The 14,554-nt window shown below is 44.6% G+C and overlaps 1 pseudogene; it reads right to left on the reverse strand.

Moving 5' to 3' along the window:
• Positions 1-14,554, reverse strand: part of LOC124035911 — a 95,509-nt pseudogene that overhangs the window by 27,377 nt on the left and 53,578 nt on the right.

A 14,554-nucleotide genomic window follows, 5' to 3' on the forward strand; every position in this document is an offset into this window, starting at 1 on the left:
AAGGAAAAGGTCATAGCAATGAATAAATGACAGATCTCTTGCATGTCTTTGTCACCAACCTGATGTTTTTAAAGAGACAGTGCACAATTTTCAATGTAATGCATCTCAATAGGAAAACAGTGCTTTTACACAATGCAGAAACCGATTATTCCACAAACAACTTTGTAATATCAATGACAGGTATTCGTATCAACATTTGAGCTTTTATAATAAACAAATGCCTTTACAGTGTCACATATTACCCACTGGACACAGACCTCAATTCAACGTCTATTCCACGTCATTTCATTGCAATGACGTGGAAACAATGTTGATTCAACCAGTGTGCCCAGTGGATAGTTTCTTCTTTCTAGGGAACAACATGTGCTTAAAGTAGCTAGAATTCATATAGGCTGTATCTCAATCAATGAAAGAAATCTAATATTCTGGTGCTACCAATGAAAAATGTCATTTAGAGCCCTGGTTGCAGGTTAACCATAATGGAAGGCTCGACAACCCAGTTTAGAGCGATCTGGTTCAAATGGACTGAAATGTGTTATCGGATATGAAATTTGTCCCTACAAGACTACTTCAGAGCATTCAGACTAGAAGGAGCAGTCTCCAGTGTAAAAGTATGGCAGTCCACCAAGAGGGCTGTTAGGCTACGGTCCATATTAGTACACTACTTAGAATGTGTGCCTAAAGCTTTGTACCAATATGCATACTAGCGAACCACTTGAAATGTGTGCACAAGGGCAAGGCTCAGTGGTGACACATCATTCAGGGCAGGTGGGGCAGAGCCTGTTTTGAGCCCCACCTTTCTAGCCTGTTTTGCATGCTATTTTGGCATTAATACGTGTCAAATATCAGTTTGCAAACGATGTAAAAAAAAAAAAAAACCATTTAGTTCATAAAGCCGCATACAAACATGGTCTTTTTTTGTGCTTTCTTGAGTAAAGCAGCTCCAAAATGCATGTGTTTCAGCCTAGCTCAGTGCTTTCTGTGGTGGTGGGGCAGCCAGCAGAAAATACAGAGCATAGGGGTTGGTAATGTTCTCTAGTTCTCTAGTCGATTGGCTCAGTGTTCTGTCACTCATGGGGACACTACGGCACCATCAAATCTAAGGGTAGAGCTCGAAAATTCAAGCCCCTTGAATGCTGCCATAGAGTTACATTAGAAGTGCACATCCAAGAAGGCTCAAGGTCATTGGCCACAGGTCAAATGACGTTATATCTATAGCAGCTTTGATTGGACTGATCATGTCAACGTCATACTTTCGAAATCTTAAGTTGCAAGCTAGCAGTCATCATGAATTAAGTCGACAATCTACTTGCAAATCCTTTTTAATGAAGATAAATTATAGATAAAACGTATCGGTGCTCATCGGCCATAAACGTCATACAACACGTTGGAAATCACAAATTCAGCAATGTGTGGTTTGAAAGTAGTCGGTAGCTAACTGCAAGCATTGCAAAGCAATCACTAGCCAGCTATTCAGTGAAGTGTGTGTGTGGTCCCAAGTCTATTTTCCAAGCTTAAAAGGATAAACATAAAAAATTGGCCATTGTGTCAATCCAGCATGTTTGTTGTCCCGCTGAAAACTGGAAACTCAGAACTGGGAAATCAGATTTCAGTGAGTTCAAGACAACTGGAAACTGGGAAAAAAAACTCAGACGGGGAAATAAGCTTTGAACGGTCATCTCGGATTTGCAAATCGGGAATTCTGGTCTCTTTCTAGAGCTCCGACCTGAAGATCACTGACATCATCATGATTTGACCCTGTTTTTTTCCGAATTCCCAGTTGTCTTGAGCGCTATGTGACCAGGTCAAACGTAGTGCACTACATACAGTGGGGCAAAAATGTATTTAGTCAGCCACCAATTGTGCAAGTTCTCCCACTTAAAAAGATGAGAGGCCTGTAATTTTCATCACAGGTACACTGCAACTATGACAGACAAAAATGAGAGAAAAAAATCCAGAAAATCACATTGTAGGATTTTTAATGATTTTATTTGCAAATTATGGAAAAACACTGGATCATTGTTATTCTAACTTCTGCGACGCATACAAAGCCCTCCCCCGCCCTCCTTTCAGAAGATTTGACCATGACTCCATTTTGTTGCTCCAAGCCTATAGACCGAAACTAAAACAGGAGACACCCGTGCTCAGGTCTGTTGAACGCTGGTCCGACCAATCGGATTCCAAGCTTCAAGATTGCTTCGACCACGTGGACTGGGATATGTTCCGTATAGCGTCGGACAATAACATTGATGAATACGCTGATTTGGTGTGCGAGTTTATTAGCAAGTGCATCGGTGATGTTGTACCCACAGCGTCTATTAAAACCTTCCCCAACCAGAAACCATGGATTGATGGAAGCATTTGCGCAAAACTGAAAGCGCGAACCACTGCTTTTAATCAGGGCAAGGCGACCGGAAACATGACCAAATACAAACAGTGTAGCTATTCCCTCCGCAAGGCAATCAAACAAGCTATGCTTGTAGACAAAGAAGAGTCGCAATTCAACGGCTCAAACACGAGAGGTATGTGGCAGGGTCTACAGTCAATCAAGGACCACAAAAAGAAAACCAGCCCCGTCGCAGACCACGGTGTCTTGCTACCAGACAAACTAAACAACTTCTTTGCTCGCTTTGAGGACAATACAGTGCCACCGACACGGGCCTCTACCAAAGCCTGTGGGCTCTCCTTCACTGCAGCCAACGTCAGTAAAACATTTAAACGTGTTAACCCTCGCAAGACTGCCGGCCCAGACGGCATCCCTAGCTGCGTCCTCAGAGCATGCGCAGACCAGCTGGCTGGTGTATTTACGGACATATTAAATCAGTCCTTATCCCAGTGTGCTGTGCCCACATGCTTCAAGGGGGCCACCATTGTTCCTGTTCTCAAGAAATGTAACTGAGCTAAATGACTACCGCCCTGTAGCACTCACTTAAAAAAAAATGTTAACCTTTATTTAACCAGGCAAGTCAGTTAAGAACATATTCTTATTTTCAATGACGGCCTGGGAACAGTGGGTTAACTGCCTGTTCAGGGGCAGAACGACAGATTTGTACCTTGTCAGCTCGGGGGGTTTGAACTCGCAACCTTCCGGTTACTAGTCCAACGCTCTAACCACTAGGCTACGCTGCCGCCCCAACTTCCGTCATCATGAAGTGCTTTGAGAGACTAGTCAAGGACCATATCACCTCCACCCTACCCAACACACTAGACCCACTCCAATTTGCTTACCGCCCCAATAGGTCTACAGACAACGCAATCGCAATCACACTGCCCTAACCCATCTGGACAAAAGGAATACCTATGTAAGAATGCTGTTCATCGACTCCAGCTCAGCATTTAACACCATAGTAAACTTGTCATTAAGCTCAAGACCCTGGGTCTCGACCCCACCCTGTGCGACTGGGTCCTGGACTTCCTGACGGGCCGTGGTGGTGAGGGTAGGAAACCAGATCTCCACCCCGCTGATCCTCAACACTGGGGCCCCACAAGGGTGCGCTCCCAGCCCTCTTCTGTCCTCCCTGTTCACCCATGACTGCGTGGCCATGCACGCCTCCAACTCAATCAAGTTTGTAGACGACACTACAGTGGTAGGCTTGATTACCAACAACGATGAGGCGGCCTACAGGGAGGAGGTGAGGGCCCTAAGAGTGTGGTGTCGGGAAAATTATCCTCACACTCAATGTGAACAAAACAAAGGAGATGATCGTGGACTTCAGGAAACAGCATATCCACATCGATGGGACAGTAGTGGAGAAGGTGGAAAGTTTTAAGTTCCTCAGCATACAGATCACGGACAAACTGAAATGGTCTACCCACACAGACAGCGTGGTGAAGAAGGCGCAGCAGCGCCTCTTCAACCTCAGGAGGTTGAAGAAATTTGGCTTGTCACCAAAAACACTCCTGGTACGGCAACTGCTCCGCCCACAACCGTAAGGCTCTCCAGAGGGAAATGAGGTCTGCACAACTGTAATGGTTTTCTTCATTTGAATGAGAGGCGGACCATAGCGCAGCGTGGTTGTTTTGATTCATGCTTTAATAAATCACTTCACATGAACAAACTAACAAAAACAAATGTGAAAACTCAAAACAGTCCTATCTGGTGCAAACACAGAGACAGGAACAATCACCCACAAACACACAGTGAAACACCCAGGCTACCTAAGTATGATTCTCAATCAGAGACAACTAATGACACCTGCCTCTGATTGAGAACCATACTAGGCCGAAACATAGAAATACCCAAAACCTAGAAAAACAAACAGACTGCCCACCCAACTCACGCCCTGACCATACTAACTAAATACAAAACACAGGAAATAAAGGTCAGAACGTGACAGTACCCCCCCCCAAAGGTGCGGACTCCGGCCGCAAAACCTTGACCTAAAGGGGAGGGTCTGGGTGGGCGTCTGTCTCTGGCGCGGGACGCGGACCCCACTTCACAATTGTCTTAGTCCGCCTCTGTGGCTCTCCAACCATGGCAACCCTTCTCAATGACCCCACTGGACAGAGGGGCAGCTCGGGACAGAGGTGCAGCTGCTCGGGACAGAGTGGCAGCTGCTCGGGACAGAGGGGCGTAAGCTCTGGCGCCTCTGGGCTGAGGGGCTCTGGCGTCTCAGATTCCGGCAGCAGCGCCGGACAGGCGGGAGACTCCGGCAGCAGCGCCGGACAGGCGGGAGACTCCGGCAGCAGCGCCGGACAGGCGGGAGACTCCGGCAGCAGCGCCGGACAGGCGGGAGACTCCGGCAGCAGCGCCGGACAGGCGGGAGACTCCGGCAGCAGCGCCGGACAGGCAGCGCCGGACAGGCGGGAGACTCCGGCAGCAGCGCCGGACAGGCGGGAGACTCCGGCAGCAGCGCCGGACAGGCGGGAGACTCCGGCAGCAGCGCCGGACAGGCGGGAGACTGCGGCAGCAGCGCCGGACAGGCGGGAGACTCCGGCAGTGAGGAGACCGAGAGACAGCCTGGTGCGTGGGGCCGCCACAGGAACCACCAGGCTGGGGAGACCTTCAGGAGGCTTGGTGTTAGGAGGAGCCTGAAGGACCGGGCTGTGGGGGAGCACTGGAGCTCTGGTGCGCAACCTTGGCTCCCCAGGCTGGACAACTACTCTAGCCCGGACGCTCCAGAGTGCAGGCACAGGTTGAACCGGGCTGTGGGTAAGCACGGGAGATCTAGTGCTTACTACACGCACCTCTCCCTTAGGCTCCACACCCACATTTGCCCGGCACGAGCGGCGCGCAGGCAGAGGACGCACTGCACCCTCCCAGCGCCCCGGAGACACATCACGCAGAGCCGGCGCAGGATAACCTGGACCAAAACTGCGTACCGGTGACCAGACCCACTGAGCAGTCACCATACGCCCTGGCTCAATGCCCATACTCGCATGGCACTTTCGGGGGGCTGCCCTATTGCGCACCGGGCTATGGGCACGCACTGGCGACACCGTGCGCTTAACCGCATAACACAGTGCCTGGCCAGTAATGTGCAGCTTATAATAAGCACAAGGCGTGAGCTCAGGTCTGCTACCTGGCTTAGTACCACACCTCGTCTGCCCCCCCCCCGTACCTGTCGCACTGCCGTGCTGCCTCCTCACATCGCCAGCTCCTCTCTCCGGCTGCCTCTGCTCTCCTAGCTGCCTCCACCTGTTCCCATGGAAGGCGATCCTTTCCCACCAGGATCTCCTCCCAGGTGTGGCAACCCTTGCCGTCCAATACATCCTCCCATGTCCATTCCTCCTGTGATGCTGGCCGCTGTTGTTGCTGCTGCTGCTGCTGCCGTCGCTGCTGTTTACCACGCCGCTTGGTCCAAGTTGGGTGGGTGATTCTGTAATGGTTTTCTTCATCTGAACGAGAGGCGGACCAAAGCGTAGCGTGGTTGTTTTGATTCATGCTTTAATAAATCACTTCACATGAACAAACTAACAAAAACAAGAAATGTGAAAACTCAAAACAGTCCTATCTGGTGCAAACACAGAGACAGGAACAATCACCCACAAACACACAGTGAAACCCAGGCTACCTAAGTATGATTCTCAATCAGAGACAACTAATGACACCTGCCTCTGATTGAGAACCATACTAGGCCGAAACATAGAAATACCCAAAACCTAGAAAAACAAACATAGACTGCCCACCCAACTCACGCCCTGACCATGCTAACTAAATACAAAACACAGGAAATAAAGGTCAGAACGTGACAACATCACATCACCGGGGGCAAACTACCTGCCCTCCAGGATACCTACACCACCCGATGTCACAGGAAGGTCAAAAAGATCATCAAGGACAACAACCACCTGAGCCACTGCCTGTTCACTCCACTATCATCCAGAAGGCGAGGTTAGTACAGGTGCATCAAAGCAGAGGCCGAGAGACTGAAAAACAGCTTCTATCTCAAGGCCATCAGACTGTTAAATAGCCATCACTAACACTGAGTGGCTGCTGCCAACATACCATCTCTAGCCACTTCAATAATGGGGCGCCAGGGTAGCCTAGTGGTTAGAGTGTTGGACTAGTAACCAGAAGGTTGCAAGTTCAAACCCCGAGCTGACAAGGTACAAATCTGTCGTTCTGCCCCTGAACAGGCAGTTAACCCACTGTTCCTAGGCCGTCATTGAAAATAAGAATCTGTTCTTAACTGACTTGCCTAGTTAAATAAAGGTCAAATAAAAAATTAAATAAGAAAAAATTGGATGTAATAAATGTATCACCAGCCACTTTAAACAATGGCACTTTATATAATGTTTACATACCCTACATTACTCCTCTCATGTGTGTGTACTCTATACCATCTACTGCCTATGCCGTTCATCCATATCTTTTTATGTATATATTCTTATTCATTCATTTACACTTGTTTGTATAAGGTAGATGTTGTGAAAATGTTAGATTACTTGTTAGATATTACTGCACGGTCGGAACTAGAAACACACACATTTCGTTACACTTGCATTAACATCTGCTAACCATGTGTATGTGACAAATAACATTTGATTTGATTTAGGGAATAGGGTGCCATTTGCGATGCAACCTCAGTGCCATAATCCCTTTAAGAGTTTATTTGCTGAGAAAAAGAAAACTCTCCAAGGCTCTAGTCTATTCATTGTGAGGCCAGACTGCCGTCCCTTTCAATAGATGAGTATAATACAGTGTGTTGGTTATACTTGAGCACTTACTTTTGTTAAATTGGTCTGCTGAGGGGTGTTATGCTATGTCTGATGTCCTTGTGGTAAAATGAAAACTGACAAAAGCAGAAAAAGAAGTAACTGTCAAAAGTAAATGATGGCAGTTCTATACATTTTTCCAAACAATGTCAATGTAGCCTACCATCTTTTAAATTGAAAAGCCCCTGCTTGACAGAAAGTATAATGATGAAACCTTCATTATGACATATTTTTGTGATATGCTAGTGTGGCTATTGGAAAAATGCTTTGTATTCTCCAATGAATCTCATGGAGATAATAGAATAAACATGAAAACATAACCTCACTAATAGACTTACAAGACGTTTAAGTACACAACTGTTGTAAGGTATTGCCATGTTACAAATTACCACTCAACCTTATTACTTTGAATTACAACACATATCAGGCACGAAACATCACAGCAATTAGCACTGTCAAATCTTGATCTATTTCCCCCTCAATGATCAGTTCAGTTATCAAATCTCTAATTGTTTTTTTACCCTGTTTTCTCCCCAATTTCATGGTATACAATTGGTAGTTACAGTCTTGTCTCATCGCTGCAACTCCCATATGGATCAGGAAGAGGCGAAGGTCAAGAGCCTCCGAAATACAACCCAACCCAAGCCAAGCTGCACTGCTTCTTGACACAATGCCCACTTAACCCGGAAGTTGCACCACACTGTGCACCTGGATACCGACTCAGCGTGCACTGCACCCGGTCCACCACAGGAGTCGCTAGTGCGCGATGGAACAAGGACATCCCTGCCGGCCAAACCCTCCCCTAATCCTGACGACACTGGGCCTATTGTGCGCTGCCCCATTGGTCTCCCGGTCGCGGACGGGCCTGGAGCCTGGACTCGAACCCAGAATCTCTAGTGGCACAGCTAGCACTGCGATGTAGTGCCTTAGACCACTGTGCCAATCGGGAAGCCCCTAATTGCTTTTGTAATGAAAGCAGAGGGTTAGAGCTGTCTCTTTTGAAATCGATGTGAAGGCTCAAGATGATTCGTCAGTCGCTGCGAAAAAGCCTTCGAACATCGTCTTCCAATCATATCGACACAGTGGTTCAACCGGCTAGGCGTTCTGGGAGAATGTCAAGGCTGATACTAATGATGGGCTTTTGCACTGCGATACGTTTGATGGTCGGTCCCATGGGGCCAGTAATTGAGCCACCTGCTGCGCTGATGTCATAAACTTTATTTAAAACCTAGGTTTATAGGCTAAATTAACAGACAGTTGTTTGAAGTAAATAAAATGATATGGTTTGTTATACGATGGGCGACTTGTTCTTATCAACCAGAGACAATTTTGACTTGAAATAGTGTTTTTAAATGGGAAGATGGAGTTATGAATGTGTGGTTCCAATGACTGGGTTGAAGCATGGTGCTGGTTGTGGGTTTGATTCCCGCACGGGCCGCATATACTGAATATCGTCATACCCTTATCTGTTTCACCCGTCTTTGTGCTCGTCTCCACCCCCCACCAGGTATCTCCCCTCATTATCCACAGTGTATTTATACCTGTGTTCTATGTCTGTTGCAATTTCGTTTAGTTTCGTCAAGCGTTTTTCCCATGCTCCTGTCTTTTTCTAGTTCCTGTTTTCTAACTTTCCCGGTTTTTGACCATTCTGCCTGTCCTGACCCTGAGCCTGCCTGTCGTTCTGTACCTTGTGACACCACCCTGGATTACTGACCTCTGCCTGCCCTGACCCTGAGCCTGCCTGTCGTTCTGTACCTTTCGGACTCTGCTCTGGACTACTGACCTCTGCCTGCTCTTGACCTGTCATTTGCCTGGCCCCCTGTTTTTGTATTACAATTTTGTTACTTTAAAACTGTCTGCATCTGGGTCTTTTCCTGAGACTTGACAAATATACACAATGTGTCACTGTCTGTTGAGGTTGACATTTGTATGTTGCTTTGGATAAAAGCATCTGCTAAATTGTAAAAGTGTGAATATAACATGATGCTTACAGCAGATATGTGAATGTTTATAAATACTAATTATCAAGAGTGGCAGATACTCACGCTCAGCAACAGCGGACGACTTTCTTAGACAGCTCCGACACAGCCGAGGCAACCAATTACCATGATGATGGTCCCTACCACAATGAGTAGATTGGCTGCTGAGAGGGATGGGAGGGATGAGGAGAGTGTGGCAAAGTTGCCCTGGGTCACTGACAGCCATACCCCCACGCCCAGTATTCCACAACCCCCCAACTGTCCGAGAAAGAAGGAGAGAGATAGACAAAAGAAGAAGGAAAGAAGAAATAGAAAAGGTGAGTAGCATATAAAAAACACACACAACATAAAATACTTTGGGATTATTTGTTGCACACATTTACATTTACACAACACACACAAATCCCAAGGCGCTGCCAGGAAATGCATTGCCCGGCATGCTCAACCAAGACAGGGATACTCGATTTGCGTGGTTAAATATGTGATTATTGTTTTTCTCCCTAACTTCTATCTCAACTGTACAACCACACCAGATCGGTTTTAAATCAGCTCTTGAGGTCAAAGTAGGGCAGGTCATGAATAAAACTGCTCTGAAGCGTTGTGTGCTGCCGCTCCAATCACTTAGACAGGTTGGTGCAAGTCATCCATCACCCTCCACCATGATCAGAATACTAGAACAGCTGGAAATTAGAGGATGATTATACTGCTGTCTCTCCTCATACAAGCCTATCATCATACCCCTGAGAGAGAAGTCAGAAGGGAATCAGAGAGAGGGGGAGGGGGGGAGAAAAGACAAGGACAGAGACAGACAGACGAGGGTACTGCAGTAATGTACATGAAATAACAATGACAAGGTAAAACAGATATGATACATGCTCCCAATGCCCTATTTTATCAACACATAGCGCTTTACATACGTACATACCACATGCTCTGTGCCTCAGTCGATACAATGTCATACTTAAAATTTGAGGTCAACCGATTATGATTTTTCAACACCAATACAGATTTATTGGACGACCAAAAAAAACTGATACCGATTAAATCGGCCAATTTATTTATTTACTGGTAATAATGACAATTACAACAATACTGAATGAACACTTATTTTTACTTAATATAATACATCAATAAAATCAATTTAACCTAAAATAAATCATGAAACATGTTCAATTTGGTTTAAATAATGCAAAAACAAAGTGTTGGAGAAGAAAGTAAAAGTGCAATATGTGTCATGTAAAAAAGCTGCAATATGTGTCATGTATAAAAGCTAACATTCCTTGCTCAGAACATGAGAACATATGAAAGCTGGTGGTTCCTTTTAACATGAGTCTTCAATATTCCCAGGTAAGAAATTTTAGGTTGTAGTTATTATAGGAATTATAGGATTATTTATCTCTATACCATTTGTACTTCATATACGTTTGACTAGTGGATGTCCTTATAGGCACTTTAGTATTGCCAGTGTAACAGTATAGCTTCCGTCCCTTTCCTCGTCCCTACCTGGGCTCAAACCAGGAACACATCGAAAACAGCCACCCTCAAAGCATCGTTACCCATCGCGCCAAAAAAGCCACGGCCCTTGCAGAGCAACTACTTCAAGATCTCAGAGCGAGTGATGTTTTAAACACTATTAGTGCGCACCCCGCTAACTAGCTAGCCATTTCACATCAGTTACACCAGCCTAATCTCGGGAGTTGATAGGCTTGAAGTCATACATTGCGAAGAGCTGCTGGCAAACGCATGAATGTGCTGTTTGAATGAATGCTTACGAGCCTGCTGCTGCCTACCACCGCTCAGTCAGACTGCTCTATCAAATATCAAAGCATAGACTTAATTATAACATAATAACACACAGAAATACGAGCCTTAGGTCATTAATATGGTCAAATCAGGAAACTATCATTTCGGAAATTTATTCTTTCAGTGAAATATGGAACCGTTCCGTATTTTATCTAACAGGTGGCATCCCTAAGTCTAAATATTGCTGTTACATTGTACAACCTTCAATGTTATGTCATAATTATGTACAATTCTGGCAAATTAATTACAGTCTTTGTTAGGAAGAAATGGTCTTCACACAGTTCACAACGAGCCAGGTGGCCCAAACTGCTGCATATACCCTGACTGCTTGCACGGAACGCAAGAGAAGTGACTCAATTTACCCAGTTAAAAAGAAAGTCATGTTAGCAGGCAATATTAACTAAATATGCAGGTTTAAAAATATATACTTGTGTATTGATTTTAAAGAAAGGCATTGATGTTTATTGTTAGGTACACACTGGTGCAACGACAGTGCTATTTTCACAAATGCGCTTGTTAAATCATCACCCGTTTGGAGAAGTAGGCTGTGATTCAATGAGAAATTAACAGGCACCGCATCGATTATATGCAATGCAGGACACGCTAGATAAACAAGTAATGTCATCAACCATGTGTAGTTAATGAAGTGATTGTGTTAAGGTTGATTGTTTTTTTATAAGATAAGTTTAATGCTAGGTTGCAATTTACCTTGGCTTCTTGCTGCACTTGCGTAACAGGTAGTCAGTCTGCCACACAGGCTCCTCATGGAGTGCAATGTAAGGCAGGTGGTTAGAGCGTTGGACTAGTAACCAGAAGGTTGCAAGTTCAAACCCCGAGCTGACAAGGTACAAATCTGTCGTTCTGCCCCTGAACAAGGCAGTTAACCCACCATTCCTAGGCCGTCATTGAAAATAAGAATCTGTTCTTAACTGACTTGCCTCGTTAAAAATTGATTTAAAAATAATAATAATAAAATGTAAAAAGAAATCGGCCACAATTGGTGTCCAAAAAATGCTGATTACAGATTGTTATGAAAACTTTAAATCGTCCCTAATTAATCGGTCGACCTCTACTTAAAATATCACATGTTCTGTGCCTCAGTTAGTACAACATCTCCATAACATGCTTTTGCTAAGAGGGCCTCATACTGACATCTACAGTATGTGGGCTGCCCTCTAACCCTGAACTGTGACGGAGAGACTAGAGAGATGTACAGATCAGAACGCCGGTCAGCGCCAGAGGGTTGATAAGGAAATTATCTCGAGAGTCTTCGAAGAACTCCCGTCTGCCCTCCTTGAGACTACACTTCCCTCTTTTCATGGTTCATGAATCCATGGTGTTCTATGTGAGACACGTCTTGTATCCCAAATGGCACCCTATTCCCTATATAGTGACCTACTTTTGACCAGAGCTCTATGTGACCAGGTTAAAAGTAGTGCACTACATAGGGAATAGGGTGCCATTTGCGATGCAACCTCAGTGCCATAATCCTTTTAAGAGTTTATTTGCTGAGAAAAAGAAAACTCTCCAAGGCTCTAGTCTATTCATTGTGAAGCCAGACTGCCGTCCGTTTCAATAGATGAGTATAATTGTGTGTTGGTTATACTTGAGCACTTACTTTTGTTAAATTGGTCTGCTGACGACGGTGTTATGATGTCTGATGTCCTTGTGGTAAAATGGGAAAAAGCAACAAGAAAGTAACTATCAAAAGTGAACGATGGCAGTTCTATATCTATTTCCAAACAATGTCAATGTAGCCTATAATATTTTAAATTGAAAAGCACATGCTTGAGAGAAAGTATAATGATGAAACCTTCATTATGACATATTTTAGCCAGCAGATGAGCTGTGCCAATTCAAGTTTTGATAAGGGCATGGCATCATGAACACACCATAAAATTACTTTCAACTGGTTATTTTATTGCTTGGAATATAATCTGCCAGTCTATGTCTTAGTGGTGTAGAAATTGTCACACCCTGATCTGTTTCACCTGCCTTTGTGCGTGTCTCCACCCCCCACCAGGTGTCTCCCATCTCCCCTCATTATCCCCAATGTATTTATACCTGTGTTCTCTGTTTGTCTGTTGCCAGTTTGTTTTGTTTAAGTCTACCAGTGGTTTTCCACTGCCTCCTGTCTTTTCTATAGTTCCTGTTTTAGACTGTTCTACCTGCCATCCTGTACCTTGCCACACCATACTCGATCACTGACCTCTGCCTGCCCTTTGACCTGTCGTTTTGCTTGCCCTGTCATTTTGCCTGCCCCCTGTTCTAGTAATACACTTTTGTTTGCATCTGGGTCTTCCCTAAAACATTTGTTAAAATGTCATCTTTATTTAACCAGGTAGGCCAGTTGAAAACAAGTTCTCATTTACAACTGCGACCTGGCCAAAATAAAGCAAAGCAATGCGACAAAAACAACACAGAGGTACAGATGGGGAAGGTAAACATACAATCAATAACACAATAGACAAATCGGTGAGTGCAAATGAAGTAAGGAGGTAAGGCAATAAATAGGCCAATAGTGGCAAAGTAATTACAATTTATCAATTAACACTGGAGTGATATATGTGTAGATGAGGATGTGCAAGTAGAAATACTGGTGTGCAAAAACAAATATGGGGAAGAAGTAGGTAGTCGGATGGACTATTTACAGATGGGCTGTGTACAGCTGCAGCGATCGGTAAGCTGTTCTAACAGCTGACGCTTAAAGTTAGTGAGGGAGATACAGTTGAAGTCGGAAGTTTACATACACCTTAGTCAAAAACATTTAAACTCAGTTTTTCACAATTCCTGACATTTAATCCAAGTAAAAATTCCCTGTCTTAGGTCAGTTAGGATCACCACTTTATTATAAGAATGTGAAATGTCAGAATAATAGTTTTTATTTCTTTCATCACATTCCCAGTGGGTCAGAAGTTTACATACACACAATCAGTATTTTGTAGCATTGCCTTTAAATTGTTTAACTTGGGTAAAATGTTTCAGGTAGCCTTCCACAAGCTTCCCACAATAAATTGGGTGAATTTTGGCCCATTCCCCCCTGACAGAGCTGGTGTAACGGAGTCAGGTTTGTAGGCCTCCTTGCGAGATGACATCAAGGTTTTTATTGACTATTCAATTCGGGACAGGTTGCATCCCGCATCATCAGGTTCAATCTGAACTTGATGAAACGTCAAAGTTGTTGATCACCGGAAGTCGTTTGTCAGCAGCTAAGAACAATTCACCATACTTAAAGGCTATAGGCTACATCTCAGCAGTCCTGTAACTTCAACAGAAACCCAGTGCACTTATAATCGGATTTAGATGTGTATTAAAACTAATTGTTTATTCGGCATGGAAAATATTGCAAAGGTAATTATGGAGAACTTCTGCATAATTACCGGTGATTAATTGGACAAATTTATCAAATCAGTAAGGGACTCATCCTATTGAATCTCTCACCAGCAGCGAGTTGGTTCAACACCAACACCAAAATAATTAGTGAGTCTAAGCAGATTGTTCATTCTTTGTTAAGTGGGTTGGAAGAGGGAGCTGACTCGCTCCGAGGCCTTCTGGTGTCTATAGCGAAAACTTGGGCCAAACAACTGTTTTTTTTTTTGCCTCTTCCTAAATCC

This window comes from Oncorhynchus gorbuscha, linkage group LG05 (genome assembly GCF_021184085.1).
Source record: "Oncorhynchus gorbuscha isolate QuinsamMale2020 ecotype Even-year linkage group LG05, OgorEven_v1.0, whole genome shotgun sequence".
Lineage (NCBI taxonomy): Eukaryota > Metazoa > Chordata > Actinopteri > Salmoniformes > Salmonidae > Oncorhynchus > Oncorhynchus gorbuscha.